We start from the raw sequence: 6,230 nt of genomic DNA on the forward strand, positions 1-6,230 counted from the left end.
TCTCTATATATATAGTTGTGGTACGGTCTAAAAGCAGTCTTGTTTCCTGGAACTAAAAAGTTGGGATATTAACTTGTTTTTGCACTTTAGAATAGCATGAGAATCTCACTAACTTAGCATACTGATAAAAGAAACTTTAGGGGAAGTCAGAGAATAGAGAGGTGTTTTTCTCTGAGGGGCAGGGGAAGTAAGCCAATAAGAACCTTTGAAACAAATCGTCCTATCGCAGAAGGCGTGCATAGGGCTTCGTTTTGTCAACACTGCATTGTCTCGAGGTCCTTTCCCCCCCACACACACTTTTTTTGTTTGGAAGTAGAAATTCCCTCCAGTCTTATTAGCCTCTTTCAATGTCTCAAATTGCATGAATCTTTTCTGGCTGTTGGAAACGGGAATGCTTTTAGACCCAAATGGAAAATTTCTGAAATGCTGGATTATCTATTTTTAAACAAGCAGTTGACTTAAAACTTTCTGTGGCAACTTCTGGTTTTCTGACGGTTCCCAGTGAGAGCAATGATGAGCGTACACTGGGTCACTGGGACCCTGTCTTTGTGAAGGTTTGCTGGGGATGAAGAGGATAGTGCAGCTTCAGCAGTGTTGAACTGTGTTGAAAATGTGAATTACTGTCATTGTATACTGTAATTGATTACACGGGCTGGGGGGGGTGTCAAAGAACTTGACAGGTTGTGTTGATGCTCTTAGTTGAGTCTTGAAGAGTAAATATTAACGCTACAGAAATGCATGAGTTTCGATATATTTTTGTCTTTGTTTGCATTGTATAACTTTAACGAGTGAGTTTAAAATTATTTAATTTCCTTAGAAAAAAAAATAGCACCATTCGGAAAATAACCTGGTGTTATGAAGAACGTAAATGCACTGTTTTTATTTTTATTTTATATAATTTAAATCGACTTTCCCACTGTTTTTAAGTTGAAACTGTTAAGCTGAATAAAAACGTAAGCTGCAAATTGATAACTTCGCTACATAACAAGGAAAATATAAATGTTTACAAACGGCTTAAAGATTTGCATGTGCAGTGTGCATTTATAACAAACTTCTGATGGCACGGAACCCGTGCCAGCTCCAAGTTTAGGTGTACACATTTATACCCAGTTGAGCATCTTTAGAGTAACTACTGCACAAATTGACAATAGGTCATTCTTTTTTTTTTTGCTCCCCTTCTTCCTCACCCGCCCTCCCATGAAAAGATTCTATGGACTGAAAAAGCCCCAGGCTGAAAGGACTGGACTGCCTTGATTGACATGGGGAAGGGGGTTAGTAGACTATGGATCGCGGCAGAGGCTGCAGCCCAGCGTGCGCTGTGGTGACCACGCGGGGCAAGAGCATTTTGCACAGTGTTTGTTTTCCTGTCTTGCACTTACAAATAAGGTCTATGGGAGTAGCATGGAAAACGTTTGCTGTTTTTCCCTTTTTTTTTTTTTTAATTGCTTTTGTTTAAAATTTGATCGCCTTAACTACTGTAAACATAGCCTATTTTTGTGCTTAAGATACTGAATGGAAAACTCCATTGTGTGTTGCTGGACTGTTTTGGAAATATTTGGTCAAATGTGTGTTAATTTGGCTGTAATGGCATTTAAAGCAAACAAACAAACAAAAAAAGCTGTGAAAATGGCCTTGGAGCATTATCTTTAGTTACTTGAAGAGTTTCTAGTTTTGTTTTTTTTTAAATACAGTTTATGTTAAAGTAATTTTTATTAATTTAGAGAAGACAATCAATGTCTGTGAGAAAACGGACTTTCTTTTGAATTTTCTTTTTGTGGTCATTGTGAGTGATTACTTTTTCCTCTTAGTTTCACCTTCTTCCTTTGTTCTAAAACTTAGACTGACATCTAGCTTTGACAATCATAGTATGTTTTATTTTCCTGAGGGGGGAATAACTTATAATGCTGTTTAGTTTTGTACTGTTGGTGTGTTGGTGAATTTTTAAACTGTGTGCTAACTGCAATAAATTATATGAACTCAGTTTCTCGTGTGCTATTTTAATTGTGATTATGTACTACACGATCCTAAGTGTGCATCTTTGTTTTTAATGTCAGCTCTATTCAGAGCTTATGAAATTATTAGAATGCCTTACAGTCACTCAAATGGAAATGGGCAAACATTTTTGCTTCTAGTCATTTAAGACGATACTAAATGCACATTTTAAAAGTGTGGCCCAGTTTCTACAACCTCGATCACAAATGTGAAGGTAATTCCCTAGAAGTGTGTGAATCCATGAAACCTCAAGTGGTCACATAAGGTTTTCCTTCAGACGCTGGCCAGCTACTAATCCCTGCGCATAAGTCATTTTCATGGGTAATTTTATCCTAAGTTGATTGGTCAGATCTATTCTTCTGTGTTCTGTTTTAAGTGGAAAATTGAAGGAGACCGGATGTCTTAATTTGGAAGACTGCTTGGCTAATGACTGGAATTCTAGGCAATTGAATTAGCAGGCATTTGATGGTCCAAGATTAGCTTATATACATCCTTTTTGTGGCTGGGTGAACTCGGAAGCCCCCAGGTTTTCATTCTTAAGTTTAAATTTTAAAATGTAATAAAGTACAGGGAACCATTCAAAGGACTCTGTTCCCTAATTTTTGTGATGGTCCCAACTTCCTGAGCGTGTCACTGGGCATGTCGGGACAGAAGCATTGCCGGCTGTCCTAAGGAATTGACGCTGCATTCACACGCGCTGGGTGGTTCTGTACTAGGGGTTGTCCCATGTGGTCCTAAGTGGAGCCGGGCCAGCACGGACCTGAGAATCTGCAAATCCTGAAGTCCAATTGCCCCTAAGTTCCAGCCTTAAAGACACAGATGAAAATGTAGTTTTACATTCTTACTGTCCAAATTAAAATACCTATTACCTGGCCTGTAGTAAGGTTAACATCCTTATAGGAACAAGGTGGTATAAGAGGTCCGGAGCTTGAATGTGTGAGCTCCAAAGTGACTTTCATCATAAAGCACAATAATTTATAACTTAGAATTCCACTTTTCCCTTTTTTGTTGAGAGAGGATTTCTATTACATGAAACTCACACTTGGTTTTAACCAATTAAACATCATTGCACATGAAAGAGCTTCACAAAGTAATTTCTTGGGCAGTTACACGCTTATTCAGAAAGGACGTCGTAACTTGACACAGTGCCTCAAAGCTTTCTGAAGGTGTTGAAAGTCCTCATGTAGCATCTAATTTAAAATGAAGAGCATTATCTTAAACTTGACTGGCTGTACTTATAAAAGCAATATTTTGACACGTAATTGGGAAAAAATAACTTCAAAAATTCTTTGCGAAACTAGGATATTTAATTACACAAATCACCACAGTTGGAAACCAAATTGATCCGTACCCCCCCACCCCCCCGACCCCCAACATCTGGCTGATACCTAGTGTATTTTAAATAGGTAGTTTCATTTACTTTTAACATCTGTTTCTTTTAGATAATCAATTAGCCCCAGGTCGCTGTGGGCCCAGCATTGTGTGCTGGGCACACCCTCGGGAATACCCTAGAAGTATAAAATGTTAAAGATACTGGTTTTGGATTTCCTTGCTAGTCAATTATGCTCTCAGATTAATGGTGAATCAAGTAGACTTTTTCTTTAACAGACTTGTCATGATTATCTGCAAACAGGTCTGATTATCTGGGAAGGTCTGAAAGAGGTGAACATTATATTAAATTATATAATAGCTCACATTTAAATGGCTGAAATATTCATTTTCCAAGTAAGTCTTTTGAACTATCATCAAAGAAAATAGTTGTTTTTTACCTAAGAAGTAACACTAAAAAACTTTTGATTTCCCCAAGTTTTATCAATAAAACACAAAGTATCTAAAACTAGACTTTATAAACCCCATTATATCAGGTAAGAATTTTTTTTTAAGTCTCAAAATTTTCTGTATTGTGTATCTACATTTTCTTCCTATAGAGATTAAAACATTTTTTTTTTATTTCTAATATAATGAGGGATACTTTTACATGCATCTGGTTAGGAAACTCAGGTAATTTTAGATTTAATCCATAGATTATTCATCTAAATTTTTGTTGTAATTATTGCAATGTTTGAAATTGCTGATGAGGAACAGGGAATCAAGTAAGTGAATTTTGAAATTCAGGACGAAGAGCTCAATTCTTTTCATTTAAGTCATTTGCCATTAAAATGCCAGAGATGATGCCATTGTAAAACATAAAGCAATAGATGTATTTCTTAAAAGCAAATAGCTTTTAGGAGTTTTATTTTGGCTATTGTCCAAGTTTATTACACAAGTAGGATTTTTCTACTTTTGCCTTCAGAAACATGGCAAAATGTCTTTGCTCCAGATCCTGTGGTCAAAATGATGCGATCCTGTGGTGTAAGATGTAGAACACTTATCTTTTGACTAAATTCAAGTGAATTTAGTTACGTAACAAGGAACAGTGTATGGTTCTAACCCAGTGGTCAGCAAACTCATTAGTCAACAGAGCCAAATATCAACTGTACAACGATCGAAATTTCTTTTGAGAGCCAAATTTTTTAAACTTAAACTATATAGGTAGGTTCATTGTTATTAACTTAATTAGGGTACTCCTAAGGCTTAGGAAGAGCCACACTCAAGGGGCCAAAGAGCCGCATGTGGCTCGCAAGCCGCAGTTTGCCGACCACGGTTCTAACCCAACCCTTCTTAGATTTTCTTAATATTATAAAAGGAATCAGAGCTTATTGATGTCACTGGAGGTTTTTAGACATATTAATTCATTTTCAGAGACATTTAAAAAATTAAACTGTTAGCACTTTTGCAAACTGACTCCCTAAAAATCTTGACTCATTGTTGTCATTTCTGGGGAAAGAAGCTGAACTCCTTAAACTGAAAACTTCGTAACAGGAAAGGGTGAGGTCTTAGAAATGGAACAGTAGCTTGAAAAGATTTTTTTTTTTAAGCTCAAATACCTTATAAGCATCTGCTTACAAACTTCAAATTGTTGAATTAATTATCCAGTTAATTCAGGCCCAAAGATTTTTTTTCCCCTAAAAATTTCAAATACTTGAAAGAAATCAGATGTTTTGAGAGGGATGGTTTCTCCAGTTAACGTTCCTGATGTACTCTGACATGGACTGACATGCTTGCTGCTCATGGCCTCTGTGAGCGTGGTACTTGCCTCGCCTGAGACTAGTTCACAGGAAATTCAAAACTAATTTTTTTCTTGAATTTGCAGGTACCTCCCCACCTTTGCCAGTCTTTCCCAGGGCTGGGCTTGGGGCTGAGCTTGCGTTTTGCTATAGGCGGCATTCTGTCTAGCTCGTTTGGCAAGAGAAGAGTGAAAACCCAATTTGGCTTTAACATGTAGCACATTAGTCAGTAACAGTTTCAGTGAGGATATTAAGAGTGGCTCTGAGAGGCAGTGTGACACCCAGAGAGAGGCCATTCATGGAAATGACTTATTTACAGTTGGTTATAATCTCTGTAGTTAATCATTAAATCAAGTTGGTTTTTTAAAAATGTCAATATACATGCTTAAAATGACTATCGAGGGGTTTTTAAAAGTCCTATTGGCCTAGATATTGAAGTTTGTAATAGGTGCGCCATATATGGAGTTAATGTGAAGTGGTGTATGGAAAAATGTATTTGAATATTGGCATCAGTTATAGGATCGATACAAGCCGTTGTTTCTATACAGAATGGGTATATAATGAACTTGAAAGAATACCATAACCTTATTTATGTGTGCTCTGCCAAGCCAGAGCTAACTTTTAGTATATGATACAGCTTAACATAATGCATCTTAACTGTGTAGGATTTAAACATGTATGTTACTGGCTCGGCCAGTGTGGCTCAATGGTTGGGCATCAACCCATGAACCATGAAGTCCCCGTTTCAATTCCCGGTTGGGGGGTGTGCAGGAGACAGCTGATTGATGTCTCTCTCATTGATGTTTCTATCCCTCTCTCTCCCTTTCTCTCTAAATCAATAAAAAACATATATATTATATACATATATATAATATATATATTCCTTAAAATTATAAGTAAGGACATACTCGCTGCATTAAAAATCATAATACAGTGTGTGTTTCACCTTTGAGAGCCTTAGCAGAGAAATTTCTATAGGTCTCATGCCCTGAAATGATATTTAATCAAAGTCAGAGCATTTAGGCTTTTTGTGGGACTAGCTCAAATGTGCTTTTAAAAGCAGACTGAGAATAGACACATACGTTTTCAATGGACCATTTCTTTGGACCTGCACCATCTAAACGAGTTGTA

At 37.0% G+C, this 6,230-nt stretch overlaps 1 protein-coding gene across 3 annotated transcripts in view; it reads left to right on the forward strand.

Annotated features, from left to right (window-relative positions):
- Positions 1 to 5,980, forward strand: part of ZBTB18 (zinc finger and BTB domain containing 18) — an 11,544-nt gene extending 5,564 nt beyond the window's left edge. For all 3 annotated transcript variants that reach the window (XM_005865264.2, XM_005865263.2, XM_014538874.1), the window contains exon 3: positions 5,955 to 5,980. The gene's annotated coding sequence lies outside the window, so the exon portion shown is untranslated. The remainder of the gene's footprint in view (positions 1 to 5,954) is intronic.
- The last annotated feature ends 250 nt before the right edge of the window (positions 5,981 to 6,230 follow it).

Source organism: Myotis brandtii, unplaced genomic scaffold (genome assembly GCF_000412655.1).
Source record: "Myotis brandtii unplaced genomic scaffold, ASM41265v1 scaffold20, whole genome shotgun sequence".
Lineage (NCBI taxonomy): Eukaryota > Metazoa > Chordata > Mammalia > Chiroptera > Vespertilionidae > Myotis > Myotis brandtii.